The 18,330-nt window shown below is 39.7% G+C and overlaps 1 protein-coding gene across 1 annotated transcript in view; it reads left to right on the top strand.

The window, feature by feature from the left end:
- Positions 1–18,330, top strand: part of LOC128735179 (roundabout homolog 2-like) — a 144,403-nt gene that overhangs the window by 28,187 nt on the left and 97,886 nt on the right. The gene's annotated exons all lie outside the window — the stretch shown is intronic.

The raw sequence follows: 18,330 nt of genomic DNA, 5'->3' as shown, positions 1-18,330 counted from the left end.
GATGGGATGAGAAATTCGACCGTTCCGTGCGAGATTAATGGTGCAGAGCAGAATTTTGGGAAAAATCTTACTTCCCATTACGGCGCTGCCGTCGCCGCGCCACGCCTCGCCTGTCTACACGGACTACTCAAATTGCTTTGGAATAAATCTTTTTCTTTTGTTGGAAGCAGTATTTGCGATTGAGATGCATTTAGCACTTGTTTCCATTAGTCACTCTCACTAGCCTCTCGTAGTCGTAGTTGGTAGTTAGTTGGTAGTGGATTACGAGCATAAATTTGGAGTTTGACATTCGTTGCGGGAAGGCAAAGAACAAACTGCAGCAAACGCTTGTCGATTCCTGTCGGGGCTATGGAGTGCAATTTATTGCTGTCACGATGGATCGAAGCAGAAGCAGGTGCAATTTGTGAGTTTTAGCACGGTTTGGAAACGACCCAATAGAAGTAATGAATGCAATTGTAAGAATCAGTTCGCAGACTGATTTTTTAGCTGTGAATTGAAAAAGAGTTTCTATGAAAATTTAGTTTAAGATTATTGAAGCAAGTCGATTTATTATTTCTTTATCAAAATATCTGTATTAATTCTTTAGACTTGGGTTTTATCGGCTCATCAGTCAGAAAAAACAAACGAAATTTAGCTTTGCCCTAACGTTTCAACATTATATTATGTCTTTTTCAAAGAGCTGTAAGGGAAAGGGGTACACAAAATATATGTGGTTTTACATTAATCGGAAACATTTCTTACAAACAAATTTTTCTCAGTGTACTTACATAGCTATTCGTTTTGTCGTATTATTGTTTATATAGGTATCGTCATTGTGCGTCAAATGTATCGTCCTGTTATATGAATTGTCAAAGGTTTCTTAATATATAAACGTATAGTATATACGAAATTCGTATACACTATACGTTTATATATTAAGAAACCTTTGACAATTCATATAACAGGACGATACATTTGACGCACAATGACGATACCTATATAAACAATAATACGACAAAACGAATAGCTATGTAAGTACACTGAGAAAAATTTGTTTGTAAGAAATGTTTCCGATTAATGTAAAACCACATATATTTTGTGTACCCCTTTCCCTTACAGCTCTTTGAAAAAGACATAATATAATGTTGAAACGTTAGGGCAAAGCTAAATTTCGTTTGTTTTTTCTGACTGATGAGCCGATAAAACCCAAGTCTAAAGAATTATTGAATACAGTCGATAACCACGTCAAATATCTGTATTAATATATTACGGATTTTACTTGGTTGGATTTACAACTTATAACTCTATGCATCCAGCCTGATTAATGACAACCATGAAAAAGCTTCCAGTTATTGACTCTGTAATCCAATTATTGCTCGGCATTCGCCTTATTTTGGTAACAGCAGTTTGCTAATCACTTTTCCTTCCAAGCAGTCATTTTATTTCGACATCCAGAAGCCAGTCCAGAATAGTATGTACTATTACTAAACAACTACCGAAATGGATCATAAAGTAGTGACAACAACATAGCATTTCGGTGTTATCTTGCTTCCTCCCCATGATCCTGGGCTGCCATGGTGGTGGTTGGGTAGTGCTTAATGAAATCAACGTTCGACTGCGTTCGACTTTATGGAGTGTGTTTAATAGGCCATCTCAGTCGACTCAGTTGCGTTGCTTTCCTTCATCCTTTGTTCGGCTGTGTCGCCGAGGATTTTCGGCCCATTAGCAGCACGGATAGTGAGATTAGCCCCCAAACCGGCGGCGCCCGCAACCAAAGCCGGAAGGTTTATCGCCCCGAACAAAAGGACTTTCATGGTCCATAATACTACGACAACGACAATGCTTTATTGTCATATTCTTCATTCTGCCTGAATACAACGAGATTTCACTGGCGAGGGAGAGCACCATTTAAATAGGATTTCGCACAAACATTGTTGATCGGCTTTATTTTCCCTCACGTGCAATTTAATGCAATCAGCCGTTTTTATTTTCTATTCAAAACTCGAGTTGTTACCGCCATCCTACGAGACTGGTAGCATCATCGTTAGCAAATCATTTGAACAACCATCCAGGCAAGAGTCAGACACAGCACGGACGTCCAACGTGACGGCTCGTTCCCGAGGGAACAGGTAGGTTTTCCCATTTGCATCGGGAAATTGAACGAAACTGAATTGATCATAATTTGCAAACGTTTCAATCGACAGTTTTCGATAATTGCCGGTGACCGGACCCCGATGGTTGCAATTGCGCAGCAGCACAACTAGAGTTGGGGAACTTATTAAAATTTCAATCGAGTCAAGTCCGATTGTGTACCAGGTTTTGTTGCTGAATATGCGTGAGCGCATCCGTCAAATACCGTCCAGACAGGATGCGGAAGCTGGCAGGGACTGCCGGCGGATGCAAATTGACAGTAGCAAAATTTAATTAATTCCGGCCCTCGATGGGATAATGACGCCGGTTTGTGATGACGAGTTTTGGTTGTTTAATTTCCGTCTGGCACCGGCATAGCCGGTGTATCGTCGCTACCTGGGGCAAATGAATGATTTCCCTAGGAGTGAATGATTAGAGGTCACCACGCCCCTCCTTGCTGTGACGATTGATTTGAGCTTAACGTAGCGTGCGATGACAGAGGCCACCGGGCACGGACTGTCAATTAGTGCTAAATTCAACTAATTGCGGTAAATTAAACATGTTCTGTTGATAAGTTTCGTAATTGAAGTTGGGATAAAAAAAATGCGAATACTGGTCATCGGTCGAGCACTCAATAAACTGTCGGTCGGGACATGAGATTTTAATTGCACATTATTGGTTCGATTTCGTGTTTGTCACATATTTATATACAAACCTTCAAGTTAATTTACTCATGATATAGTAATTGTATACATTTTTGTACTAATCGGTTAATTTTCAACTCCTCACTCAGCAAAAATCAAAAGTTTGAAAATATTTCAAAAATACGAAGAACACAATTCATAACTTGATTCTTGTGGGACACTTTTTTGAATATTTTTCTTCAATTTTCGAATAGCATTACGCAGAACTACGGATTACTAAACATAAAGTGGAAAACGGTCAGCTTTTGAACGCATGTAGGCATAATAGACGGTAGGCATAATGGACTATAAGCATAATGAATGATAGGCATAATGGAAGTTAGGCAATCTACCGTTAGCTTGCAAAAGGTCCTAACGACTCAGTTTCAAAAACCATTATATACAGGGTGAATCGGATTGCCTACGACGGGCCGAAACTCAATTGGACGAAATAAGTAAATCTAATGGAATCACAAATCAGCAAATGACCGAAACGCGAATGGCTGAATTAAAAATGGCCGAAACACACATGACCGAATCACGAATGGCCGATTGTTATGAAAAATAGAAGTGATTTTGGCAAAGATGGGCTGCCCTCCGCAATAGCCGGCACTTTCGATGGCGAGTCGCCAACAACACTCGTGGTCTGCAGTCGTCTCGCCCTGAATTATCTATGAAACAGCCACGTAGCCAGAAGGGGGGGCCCGGGGGCCCAATTTTGATTTTAACTGTTTTATGTGCATATTTTTTCGTTTAGAACCACAATACATTAAATGTATTATAATATATTATAGTTATAACCAATAAGATATGCATATAATGTATAGGAGCCAAGATAGGACTCCTGGCCCCCACCTCTGGCTACGTGGCTGCTATGAAAAGACATAAAATATTTTTACGGCTGAAGTTTTTGGAGCGTCGTAGTAGAATACGAAACCTGGAATTAAATAAAAAGAAAAACTATCCAATTTAATTCTACTATGTAGGGTAAGCTACCCTTTACCTATAATGGATCTCGGGTACAGTTTCGGCGTTTATTAGCTTGTGCTACTTATTTCCGAGAAAATATGACATGAAACAGAAAGTACTAAACATACCACACATTCCAGTTTATAAAGATTTAATTGCATTCAATTATTAATTCCTTAAAATCGATATTTTCAACAAGTGAGGGTCCAGTATAGGTTAACAACGCAAAAGATGTCGTCATTAATAGACCCTCTCCATGCAAAATACACTAGAATCCCTATAATGGACCCGGTCGCTATCCTATTGTAAATCACAAGGTACATTAAAGGAAAACGGACATTCCAATCTGTTTCAAAGAATGTGCAAAATATAGAGATTTTCAACATAAATTGATATTTTTTAGGTTTAATCGAAAGTTACTCGTATTGTAAGTTCCATCGGTTGCGTGTTTAGCGTTACCAGTTTACAATAATTCGTGGAAGAAAACTACTCAAGTACTAACTGGTCCAGTAATGATTAATTTTCCCTATATCGAAATGTTCGAATGTTCGAAAACAGACACTGACGAAGCCTGCAAGGCGTAGGCGAAATACGTATTTGTCAAGAATCTATACCTATAAAGAAGGATTTCTGTCTGTCTGTCTGTCCGTATGTTCCTTATAGAATCGAAAACTACTGAACCAATCGGCATAAAAATATGCATGTAGAGGTTTTTTTGGGGCCAGGAAAGGTTTTAGTGATGGTTAGAAACCCCTCCCCCCACTAAGAGGGGGGGCTCCCATACAAATGAAACACAAATTTCTGATAACTCGACAACTAATCAAGCAAATAGAACAAAATTTGGCATGTGGGTGTTTTCGGTGACAAGAATTTATTCTATGGTAAATTGAGACCCCTCCCCTCTTTATAAGGGGAATTATAACTCCTCTCCTCTTTAAAAGGGGGGGCTTCCATACAAATTTCCTCATAACTCGAGAACTAATCAAGCAAATGAAACCAAATTTGGCATGTGAAGGTTTTCGAGGACAAGAATATTTTCTATAGCAAATTAGGACCCCTTCCCACTTTAAGAGGGGGGGCTCCTGTACCAAAGAAACACAATTTTCCTCATAACTCGAGAAGTAATTAAGCAAATGGAACCAAATTTGGCATGTGGGTGTTTTTGGAGACAAAAATTTTTTCTATGATGAATTGGGACCCCTCCCCGTTTTAAGAGGGGGGATCCTATACACATGAAATACAAATTTCCTCATAACTGCAGAACTAATCAAGCAAATGGAACAAAATTTGGCATGTGAAAGTTTTCGAGGGCAAGAATATTTTCTATGGTGAATAAGGACCCCTCCCCACTTTAAGAGGGGGGCTCCTATACAAACTAAATACAAATTTCCTCATAACTCGAGAACTAATCAAGCAAATGGAACCAAATTTGGCACGTGGGTGTTTTTGGAGACAAAATTTTTTCCTATGATGAATTGGGACCCCTCCCCATTTTAGGAAGGGGGGCTCCTATACAAATGAAATGCAAATTTCCTCATAACTCGAGAATTAATCAAGCAAATGGAACCAAATTTGGCATGTGAAAGTTTTCTAGGGCATGAATATTTTCTATGGTATATTTTCTATGGATTTCCCCACTTTAAGAGGGGGGGCTCCTATACAAACTAGATACAAATTTCCTCATAACTCGAGAACTAATCAAGCAAATGGAACCAAATTTGACACGTGGATGTTTTTGGAGACAAAAATTTTTTCTATGATGAACTGGGACCCCTCCTCACTTTAGGAGGGGGGGCTCCTATACAAATGAAATACAAATTTCCTCATAACTCGAGAGCTAATCAAACAAATGAAACCAAATTTGGCATGTAAAAATTTTCGAGGGCAAAAATATTTTCTATGGTGAATTAGGATCCCTTCCAACTTTAAGAGGGGGGGCTCCTATACAAACGAAATACAAATTTCCTCATAACTCGAGAACTAATCAAGCAAATGGAACCAAATTTGGCACGTGGGTGTTTTTGGAGACAAAAATTTTTTCTATGATGAATTGGGACCCCTACCCACTTTAGGAGGGGGGGCTCCTATACAAATGAAATTCAAATTTCCTCATAACTCGAGAACTAATCAAGCAAATAGAACCAAATTTGGCATGTGGAGGTTTCTGGAGGCATAAATATTTTCTATGGTGAATTAGGACCCCTCCCAACTTTAAGAGGGGGTGCTTCTACACAAATGAAATACAAATTTCCTCATAATTCGAGAACTAATCAAGCAAATGGAACCATATTTGGCATGTCGGTGTTTTCGGAGGCAACCATTTTTTCTATGATGAATTAGGACCCCTTACCTTTTTAAGAGGGGGGGCTCTCATACAAACGAAATACAAATTTCCTCATAACTCTAGAACTAATCAAGCAAATGGAACCAAATATATCATGTGGGTGTTTTTGTAGGCAAGAATATTTCCTATGGTATATTTTCTATGGATTTCCCCACTTTAAGAGGGGGGGGAGCTCCTATACAAATAAAAAACAAATTTCCTCATAACTCGAGAACTAATCAAGCAAATGGAACCAAATTTGACATGTAAGTGGTTTTGGACGCAAGATTTTTTTCTATGGTGAATTCAGACCCCTCTCTTCTTTAGAAAGCGAGTTATGGCCCATCTCCCCTTTAAGAGGGTGGGTTTCCATACAAATGAAATGCAAATTTTCTCTTATCTCGAGAACTAATCAATCAAATGGAACCAAATTTGGCATGTGGGAGGTTTAGATGGCAGAAATTTTTTCTATGGTGAATTACGACCCCTTCCCCTTTTAAGAGGGGAGCTCCCATACAAATGAAATTCAAATTTCCTTATAACTTGAGAACTAATCAAGCAAATGGAAGCAAATTTGGCATGTGGGAGATTTTGGAGTCTTGAATTTATTTTACGATAGTTAGAGATCTCTCACCCCTGTGGTAGGGGGATATGGACTCTCATACAAATAAAACAGAAATTTTTGCGAAACTCAAAAACTAATCGAACTCGAGAAATTCGAGACTCTTCCATAAAACATTAGTCAATACAAGACCACAAAAACTATCTATAGTAACACTAGATCATTCAGGACGAGACGGTCGCGAGTGTTGCCGGTGACCCGCCGTCGGAAGCGCCGTCCACTGGGGGGCTTGCAAAACTCGAGATTGTGACAAAGATCATCCGAGATTCATGATTTATGTACAACACAGGTTAATTTGTGGCAATACGAAGTTTGTCGGGTCAGCTAGTAAATATATATAGTAGAATTAAATTGGATAAGTTTTCTTTTTATCTAATTTCATATTTTTTACGGAATTTTTGGAGGTCATTATGCCAAATGTTTGTCCTCCAGATAGTCCCTAATGTTAATTCCAATGTTTTATGCCAAACGACGTTATGTTAAACCGCATTATGCGAAATGAATATATGTTAAATGGGCGGCCCAATTCTCATTGTATGGTGAAGGCTCAGTGAAGGTTCAGTGAAGGCTCAGAGAAGTTTACTAATAAAATATAGCGCATCTTTCTGCACTATTAGGGTGACCGCGAATTTACCGAATTTAATTGAATTTATATTAGGGTGATACAAACTTTCGTTGCAGAAAATACTAAAATAAGCAACTTTGCTGAATTTAGTAACTATCTATCTCTTACTGGTTGCGAAATATAATGTGTTTAAAGAGAGCTCTAAAGAATCAATTATGCTCAATAACTTTGCACACGATTTTTTTATTGCTTTGAAATGTTCTACAAAATTATTTAGTATGCCAAAATACTTTTTTTTTTGTAAATAGATATGATACTGGCTTTGGTCACGGGTTTCGTGCGAAAATACTTATATTACGTTTAATGTCGACGTTTCGAAGGGTATCCCTTCATCCTCAGGACAGCTATTGATTTACAAAATGTTTACATAGTAATACAAGTCTAAGAATACCATCCATTTTTGTAGAAAGTACCATCTCGCAGGGGTGGCCCAACTGAAGGAAAGTAAAGATAGAGGTGATCTCTACGGGGGGCTGCTCCCCGCAGTGGCCGGCGCTTCCGACGGCGGCGGGTCGCCGGCAACACTCGCGGCATGTGGCCGTCTCGCGCTGAATTATCCAATGTTACTATTGATAGTTTTTGGCGGTCTTGTTATTGACTAATGTTTTATGAGTCTAAAATTTCTCGAGTTCGATTAGTTTTTGAGTTACGCAAAAATTTCTGTTTTATTTGTATGAGAGTCCTTATCCCCCTACCACAGGGATGAGGGGTCTCAAACCATCAGTAAAAAAAATTCCTGCCTCCAAAACCCCCCCCCCCCCATGCCAAATTTGGTTCCATTTGCTTGCTCAGTTCTCGAGTTATGAGGAAATTTGTATTTCATTTGTATGGGTCCCTCCTAAAAAGGAAGACGGGTCCTAATTCATCATAGAAAAAATTTATGCCTCCAAAAACACCCACATGCCAAATATGGTTCTATTTGATTAATTAGTTTTCAAGTTATGAGTAAATTTGTATTTCATTTGTATAGGAGCCCCCCCTTCTAAAGTGGGGAGGGGTCTCAATTCACCATAAAAAAAATTCTTGTCTCCAAAAACACCCATATGTAAAATTTTGTTCCATTTGTTTGATTAGTTCTCGAGTTATGCAGAAATGTGTGTTTCATTTGTATGGGAGCCCCCTCTTAGTGGGGGAGGGGTTTCTAACCATCATAAGAACCTTCCTTGGTCCCAAAAATCCCTATATGCACATTTTCACGCCAATCGGTTCAGTAGTTTTCGATTCTATAATGAACATTCGGTCAGACAAACAGAAATCCATTTTTATAGGTATAGATTTGTATGGGAGCCCCCCCTCTTAGTGGGGGGAGGGATCTCTAACCATCATAAGAACGTTCCTTGGTCCCAAAAACCCCTATATGCAAATTTTCACTCCGATCGATTCAGTAGTTTTCGATTAAGGAACATAGGGACAGTCAGACAGACAGAAATTCATTTTCGTATAGATTTTCCCACTCTTTGAATTCCATTTTCAGGGCACTTGGTGATACCCCGCAAAATGGTTCTGGACCAATAAAGTGAGTGGATGATCCTTGTCTTGCTAATGTATCAGCTATCTCGTTTCCTTCTACCTCGCAGTGTGGTAGGAACCCAGTACAAATTTATTTGGTTCATTTTAGCCAACTGTCGAAGAGAACGGGCACATTCCCATACTAATTTGGAACGACACGTGGGTGAACTTAGAGTGTTTAGTGCTACCTGACTATCTGAGAAAATGCTGATATTAGTATACCTATATTGTCTACTCAGACAGATGTATGAGCATTCTAAAATCGCATATATTTCCGCTTGGAACACTGTTGGCCAGTGACCCATAGCTATTGATCTGTTTATTCCTGGGCCAGTAATACCGGCTCCAGTACAACGGTCCATTTTTGAACCGTCGGTATAGAAAATTACTGAGCCTGGACGTAGAGAAAGGCCACCGTGTTCCCAGGTTGAGCGTTCGGGCGAGATGATTTTGTAAGGACTTTCGAAGTTTGGCGTCATGCTCGGGTAGTCTTCTATTCCGGTAGTCATTTCATTTATACGGACTTCCATCAAGATCGAAAGATGTCCTGTTATGTTTCCCTCCAGCAAAGATTTGTTGCGGTTTAATCGCTAACGTAATGCAGTTTTCTTTGCTTCTAATTGTATCTCTAGAGGGAGAAGGTGTAGCATTGCCTCCAAAGCTTTCAATGGGGTGCTTTGCATGGCTCCTGTTATTGATCCAAACGCAAGTCTTTGCAATTTGTTTAGCTTTTTTGTATTGATGTCTCTTTCGCTTTAGGCCACCAAATAAGCGAGGCATAAGTTATCTTCGGCTTCACTATTGTTAAGTAAACCCAGTGGACCATATTAGGTCTAAGGCCCCAAGTTTTGCCGATTGCTTTATTGCACAACCAAATAGCACGTGTTGCTTCATTTATAATTTGTTCCACGTGGGCATTTCAGGTTAGCTTTTTATCTAGTACGTCGCCTGAGTATTTGACTTCATTGGATAATTGTATTTCGATTCTATCCAGCAAGAGTTTCTGAATAGTATATTTCCTCTTACGGGTGAACGGAACTATAATTGTCTTTGAGGAATTTACGTTCAGCCCCAGTTTTTTACACCACGCCAGTGCGTGATTCAATGCTGATTGCATTCCATTTGAAATCACATTGTCGTTTTCCCATAGCTTCTTGCATTGATCTATGAGAAGCGTTATCAAAGGCTCCCTCTATATCTAGGAAGGCTACCAGTGAGATTTCTATTGTTCAATAGAATTCTCTAGCTTACCAACTAACCTGTTTAATGCATCTACTGCAGATTTATTGCTCTGTCATTTGCTATTGCTTGTCATTTCCAAATTTGTATGGCCTTTTTCTCACAACCCCAAAATGATAAATAATAAGCAAAGCCAAAGCCTGGGTGCTAATTCCGTTATCGAAATTTGACCTTCTGTTTTTATACGACAGACTTCGCAACCAGCTGTTAGAATACAGGACAATACGGGTCAGTGTTACGATCCTATTGACTCTAACAGCCTCTCCCAGCCGAGATTCGAACATACGACGACTGGCTTATTAGACCAGCGTCTTACCTCGAGGCCAACTGGGAAGTGATAAATAGTAGCTCAGCATTAATTTATGTCAAATGGGTGGCCGGTTCTCATTGTATTATGAAAGAGCGATGATTGGATCAAGTGTGTATTCATAGAAAAGCCTGGTTTTGTAAATTATGCCTAACGTCCATTATGCCTATCGTTCATTATACCTAGTCCATTAGGGGAAAGTCCTGTATGACCGGACAGGCCTCTATGCCCGGACACTGGCGATTTCTCCGAAACAAAAAATGATAAAAATATCTGGAAAGAATGATACAATAGTACTTTATTGGGACCATTGTCCTATTCTTTCCAAATAATTTTATCATTCCTAGTTTTCGAGAAATCGCTAGTGTCCGGGCATAGAGATCTGTCCGGTCATACAGGACTTCCACCTATGCATATCATCCATGATAGCTTTCGTCCATCATGTCTATCGTCCATTATGTCCAACGTCCACTATCCCTAATGTTCGTATGCCTTAACATCGCGCATCCCTTTTGAACGATTATGTCTCACATATTTCTTGATAGATCAACAAGATTTTCGCACTAATCGATAAGAAATTTTCCTACGAGATCATATTTCGAATCCTAATTCAAATGAAAACATTTTCTCAACTTTCCGAACACAGACGATGCTTGCATATACGAGTTAGCTACCGTGAGTGAAACAATCCTCGTACGTAGCATGATGTATATACCATATCTGACCTAGCAATTGTTAAGTCGAAATTATTGCAATAGTTTCTGTTGAACACTGCATCGGACACAAAATGGCGTCTCCAAAATCAGAGCGTCCTTAAGACGTGTGAAAATCGCGAACAATAGGAAGAACCCAATTCTAAAAATGAATATATCGGAAAATGTCAACGTCGATAGAGTTGTGTTGGATGAAACGAAGTTCGTAGAGGAAGTCACTGACGTCAGTATGACACCGGAAAAACCTGAGGTCGCAATTCGAACATGGGATGCTACAGCTGACAATCCCGAAACACCCATCGACACAGACACCGAGCGAGCCAATAATACGGGAGATCTACAAGCAACGTTGGAAGCCAAAATTAAACTGCTTGAGCAGAAACACAAAGAGTTAATGACGCTAAATCTGAAGAGCTAAATCATGTTTTGACGAAGCAAAACGGTGCAGGCTTCACAGAAATAGATGGCTATCCAGACAAAGAATGGCTTATTAAAGTGTCACAATCTGCTAAAGATATTGACTACCTCTTTATTGAAGAATTGATGTTCGCTATATTTCCCAACGGTATTGGAAATGCCACTGTTTCCGGTCGTCCCTACAATAATCCCACTGGGGTTAAAGGAGGGGAGACCAAACGTGATGAAGCGGCTGAAAAATCTAAGCTCGACCCAGAAACGGTCGACTACATGAGAGATCGACTCTACGAACCTAGACTGATCTTACAGGATACGCCCGGTAACAGCCTACGATAAGGCAGCACAGATTTCATCGTTGATAACTCGAGTCAACTGCAACAATCCGTCGATTAGAACCCGTAATTAAGTAAAATATAGTTGCTATACTCAAGTATGTTATGTTGATAACAATATACAGCAAAGCAAACAACTATACCGCATGATTCTTCTTTCCACACGATGCACTGGCGGTTGGGTTTTTGACGCAGGACTACGTTTTACGACACAGTTTAGCTAGATAGGGTGTCATTCCAATCGATCGGAAATTCTTCTACGTGTCCACCCAAATAAAAAACAAATAGATTAGTACTTGAGGTTGCACTATTTAAAAATTGAAAATAATGAAGCATTATCCAACTTGACACAATTCTTCGAAATTTCTTACAACCAATTTGATGTCTGTGCTAGAAAAGTGTGCCACAGCTGTAATGGTCGGTTGTCATACGATTCTATATGAAGTAGGGCGCCAATGGAATGTATAGCAAAAAAGTGACCTTCGGATTTTCAAACGGAACTACCTGCAAAATGTTGATTACCATAGAAAACGTCCTGTGCAAAATTTCAGCTCAATCTGACTTGATTAACTGCTGCCGGAAATTCGTCAAAGTTTTAGTTGTGTGCAAGTTGAAGAATCTTCAAAGGAGTAGTGTTATTTATTGAATGTTGACTATAAAAGCCCCGGAAACCACGCTCTATCGCTAATTCAAGACTTGACACTGAAACCGCGCGGTAACTAGTAGCTACAGCTTGATTTAAAACTTGACGGCCAATATATCAATTCAGAGCTTGCATCAAATCTACCAACATTCGGTAATAATTGGATCACGGACGCATATTTGATGCAGGGCAAATTTGGTTTCATCGTTTAAAATATAGAGTGAAATATTTTAATGATTGAAAACTTTTAGTTTTAGCATTTAATTCGGTTCACAGTAATAAGAAAAATGTAGCCTTGAAAGACAATATTGCCATTAGTGTTTCCATTAGCCGTTCAGCCGTTTTTCAAAATAAAATGAGTACTTTCTACGAAGAAAAAAATATTTGTAATTAAATCCACTTTGATGGTTTTATAATTCGAACGCCGCTCATATCAAGTTAGTTGAACAATAATTTCAAAGTTTTTTTTTATTAAACAGTCCAAACCCATTAAGAGTACAGCAAATAATTCGATTTACTCGTTGATCTGCTTACCTCGATGGCATAGATAACCGGATGAGCTCATAATGAGCAGTCGTTACTGGTTGTGATAACTCACTAATGATGCATCAAACTAATGATGCATTCAGTCCGAATCATAAGTTTCATGCTTGAAAAACGACAAACCAATGCCTAAAAATAAATGATAGTCGTTAGTTTTGTTGTTTGCGCACCGACCGTAGCGGTATTACTATTTACCATTATTATGTATGAAAATTGGGACAGGTCCGAGGTCCGGGTAATATTTTTCTTTCCATAATAAAAATTTCTACATAGAGTAAATTAAACCTTTACAAAGTTTATATGACTGCAACCTGAACAATGCGGGAATTGTCGTAAAAAAAGTAATTTCTTTTTTGAATGTACCATAAAATGAATCATAATTTACCTGACTCATTATTTTGGATTTATCAAAAGAAGCAGCCCTTTCTAGCGATTCCATTATTCCAGTTTCATTGAATCCAGTTTTTCCAGTTAGTTTCGTGTCACTGTGTCAGGAGAAATGGCTCGCTGAATGAATAACCTGATTTATCTATGGATTGTTTGCGGTACTCTATAAAGAAGATAGTAGTTTTAGATAGTCCATAGATGGCATTTTGGTGCCATCTCGAAATTGAAGCAGGTCGATGTAAAAGTTTATTTCCTCAATTTCGACCCATTATATTGTCCTTTAACTGTCGAGGGCAACGGTTTCACACCCATTTTTAACATGCTTAAACTTCGCAATCTGGCACCAAATCCGTCCGGCCGGAATAGATCATTTTACAGAAAATTTTCATCGAATTAATGTGGCTTTAAGTCTTTTGATCCATCGGATTTCGCCTTGAGGTCCGCCCAGGTAGCCGCCCAGCTGTAATTGACTTCAGTAGAGCCAAAGTTCTTCAACGAGACACCAATAAGCAACGCTAGTAGCGAAACAAAACACGCAAAATTTATTCTATTTCGAGGATTTATTAAAATGATCACGAATAAAACAAACCGTTTTGCACAGTCGTTCACAATTTTCTACGTAAAAATTGTTCTACACTGAACACTAGATAAATTACCTATCTAAACGCGTAAATTGTGATCCCCAAACGTCACTGAGTCACTAATAAGTACAGTTCCGCAAAAATAAAAGTTTTGAGCTTGGAAAGTAACTGTCGTAAATTATCGCACTTAACTACTAACTGTCAACGGGACAAGTAATTTCCGCTGCAGGATGACTCACTCTTGACTGCACGTGAAATCCGAATTCCTTACGCCTAATTCTTGGTATATCAGTCATTGGTGTAGCACACTTATCACTTAAGGTTTAAACTAGTTGAGTATACGCACTAATTACATCGATGGATGCCGATGGGATCACTTTTCGTCCTATCGTACTTAATCCTATTCGTTTTCGTTTCAAATCACAAGTGCACTCGCAGCGCGATCACTCACTTTGCTTCTCGATTCGAGAAGTCAAATCGCGGGACGATCTTTGGTCGTCAGCAGCTTCACTGAAAGCATCCCGAACTACACAAATACCACCCGATGGTAGTGCTTTTCATTCGGTTCGGCCACCCTTATGTTGAGCGTTTCACAGGAGCACTGCCGTTCGATATCCAGCTTGTTTTTCTTCATCGGAGCTCGTCGACAGAGACCGACAGAGAAGCAGCAGCACCAGGATGCTAACCACCCCCGCTTGGGGCTGTCAGCTTGCCGTTTGCTGTCATCATCCGTTCGGCAGCACGCGCAGATCCCCAGCATGAACAGCAACAGTAGACTGATCGCCGCGTACAGGGTGTACGCCGCCTGCCACAGGTGATTCATCAGAAAGGTCCCGTTTGTTTCCTCGTACAGCACCACGACGTAGGCGATCACGAAAGGAATCATGAGAGCTTTGCATTCCTGCAACGAATCGATGGATAGGTAGATGGGAGGAGCCGCATGAGTTCATTATTCTAGATGTGCAATTACTTCATGGGGTGTATGTGATCTACGGTGAAGGTGGATAATTTGCTGGATTCAAATTATTGTCGTTAGTTGAAGTCGTTTTAATTCAATTAGGTATGACTCTAACTGATTTAGTTTTCTGAATCTTCTAGAGTATTCCTTCTAGGTATTCTAACTTAAAGTACAATAAAAAGATAATTTAACTACCAATTCTGGTGTGCTCAAAGTTTATCCTAATTTAATAATACCAATTAAGTAGTATTTCCTGAGCAACACATAAATATTTAATTGAAAAAGTTTAAAACATATATCAGCTTCCGAATTTGAATTGTGGAGAAATCCATTTTGTTTTATTTTTATTACTAATATCAAGGATTGTTTTTCAATCAAAGTGTCCTTAAAAGTATAGTACTTTGTCACATACTCTTCACTCACCCAAAATATTCCCATGAGTAGAATTATGGAGGCTACTAGAAATCCAATATAGATCACTGATTCCGGTCGAGAATTGGTTGCTAGCACTTTATTCATCCCTAAAATTTTAACAAAAACAAACAATTTAGCTAATCAATCAACAGTTCGAACTTATCAGTTCCACTTACAAGGAAGCTGCTGCAGGATGTTTCCCTCGACATTGGTCTCCAGGATGCGCGTGACGGCATAGTTGATGCAACTAATAGCCACAGCGTACCCGTTGAATTTGATGATCCCTTTGAACATGGCTGTCGGGTGCGGGCGAGTGACACCTGTTTCTGTATGTTGACGAACGTGCACGCGCGTATTTCTCCCGTTTAAGGTAAACACAACCTACCTGGCGGAGCCACGATTGACTAGTGATGACGAACCGTGGCAGCCAATTCGCATATATAAGACTATAGCTTTGCGTAATTTTTAATTCCAAGCGAACCCTGCCGCCGCCTCACCTCGTTGCTGCACTGACTGTTGTTGTTGTTGATGTTGTTGCTCCTAGTGGATTTACCCGCGATCGACGAACGGCGAGGCCAGGCCCATCGAAAGATGTGATTCACCACCCCCGGGCTTAATATGCTGATATTGTGATGCTGCGGTTGCTACTGCGACTGCGAGGTTCTGTGTTCGGAACTATCGTTAGCCTCACGTTAGCCTAGCCGCAGACCGACACCGAAACTTGATTCGGCGATAAGTGTGAATGAATGCTGCACGTCTGTGGCGCTACCGGACGACGAATGACCACAGAAATCCAACAGCCAACCGCTGCAACCACCAAACGACTCAAGCTTGGATCAATCGAGAATATCAACAACAACATCATTATCATCATCATTCACACCTCATCCTCGAAACGGAAAAATTTAACAATCATGGTCGGCCGAGTTCCTCCGTGACACCAACAAACGCAACGCAACACAAAGGCCAGGATGACAAATAGGCAAAACTCGTGTCGATACGAGCGATTAACATTTTTGACGAGCCTCAATCAAACGGTCGAATTCCACACGGTCGTCCATAGCAAATAGTTCCTCGGTACGGTACAACTCATGGAGACAGACAACCACCGGACAACCGGACTGCTGCAGAAATTGCTCCAATTCAGTGCCAGTGCCAGCTAATAATCAAGTGGCAATTACAAAGCATCGCGCGGACACGGTCGTCAATAGGGGTTAGTGGCGATAGTGTGGTCGATAGTCGTAAAATATTTGAAATATTTCAATCAAAAATTAGCTCTAACCACTTTCAGTTCTCAAGCGAGCTTTTCACAATATTGCTACAAATACACGGTAGACACAATTTCTCAAGTGGGTAAATACCTGCAACTGCAATTTTCTCGACAATAACGACCGAATTTAATATTATTGATATTATTAGACAGTTGTTTTATTCAAAAATTGGGGTTATTTATCATTTACATTGACAAAATGTAGTATAAAGAAAATATGTAAAGAACATAAATCGCAATTCTATGGTTGAATAGATGCTGCTACCTTTTCTGTTGCTCGTCCCGGACTATTTGCATTACCTAATCTGAAATAATTTCTTTAACGGAAGCTTGAATGCATACGTAGCCACACACTTTACTAGCCACCATGGGAGTTTGGCACAGTTTAAAACAAACTCTATCCTCACAGATTCCTACTTAAGATACGTATAAGCCTGTTCCATAGTGCTAAGGTTAAAAAACACCTATTTTATTGATATTGTCCGCGGAGCTTAAGAGCATGCCTGTTCTTCGAAACCTTCCAATGCTATGTTGAACAGCAAATTTTATACCACGTCATCTTCCTTCAGACTCTCTAGCATCACAAATTAGTCCGATATCTCACTGGCTATTCTGATGCTTCATTTTGAATCATCGATACTTTTCAGTATTTCAGTTTTGCTTTTGCTCATTTCGCTTAACAGAATCGTACGCCGTCTTGGAGTCTATGAGCAAATCGTAAATCTGCAAGTTGAATGCACGAAGTTTGTTCAGAGTCTGTCGCATGGTGAACATTTAGTCTATCGGGGAGGTTTCCTGCAATGCCTTCAGTATATAAAACAGGATACGGGAGAGAACCTTCAAACCAAACCTTTAGCGAGACTTGATGGATAGCACAATACAGCCGTTCGCTACCGACTTCCCAAAGCTCAGCTGGGATGGCGTTTTTTCAGCAGTTTTACCGTTTTTCAGCTCTCTGGCTAGTTTTTACCGCAACCAAAGTAGGTGGATTCACAACTTGTCCTTCTCGATTATTATCTTGTTTCTGTCGACGGTTCCAGTCACCACGCCACCACCGTTTAAACATCTGACATCATTCGATTACACATCCAAAATGCTACGAAAAAAGTATATGGGTAAACTGGTTTCTGTAAATTTGAGGGAGATTTATCTATCCTGTACGGATGTAACTTTGAAAAATTGAATCCGTGGTCAAAATGAGCAATTATACTAACTTTAGTTGAAATCGGAGGTAATTGATTATAACGGTTGTGATCACTTGAGGTGGAATCCCAAGCAACAATGTGAGTTTTATTGTACTCTTATTGCGGTTTTCGAGACCAATTTTGGTTTTTAAATACCATCATAAGACAGACTTTGCAGCCGGTTGTTAGAGTACAGGACAATTACGGAGCTAGTGCAACGATCCTACGGACTTTAATAGCACCGCTCAGTCGGGATTTGAGCATACGAGGACTGGCTTGTCACCAAGACCAGCATCAGCATCGTGCCTCGAGGCTAATTGGAATGATCTAAATTAGGGACTAAAAAATTCGATTTTATAAAAAAAACCGAGATAAATTATTTTAGGTCCTTCATTAAAGGTAGTAGGATTGCCTGTCCAGTCTTTAAATGCAGTGGATGATTTATTTTAATTTACGCTAACGTTTCGATCTTTGGTTTAGATCTTCTTCAGGGTTTAAAGTT

Source organism: Sabethes cyaneus, chromosome 2, assembly GCF_943734655.1.
Source record: "Sabethes cyaneus chromosome 2, idSabCyanKW18_F2, whole genome shotgun sequence".
Lineage (NCBI taxonomy): Eukaryota > Metazoa > Arthropoda > Insecta > Diptera > Culicidae > Sabethes > Sabethes cyaneus.
Note: the sequence above shows the minus strand (reverse complement) of the source record. Positions and strands in the feature narration are given on the sequence as shown.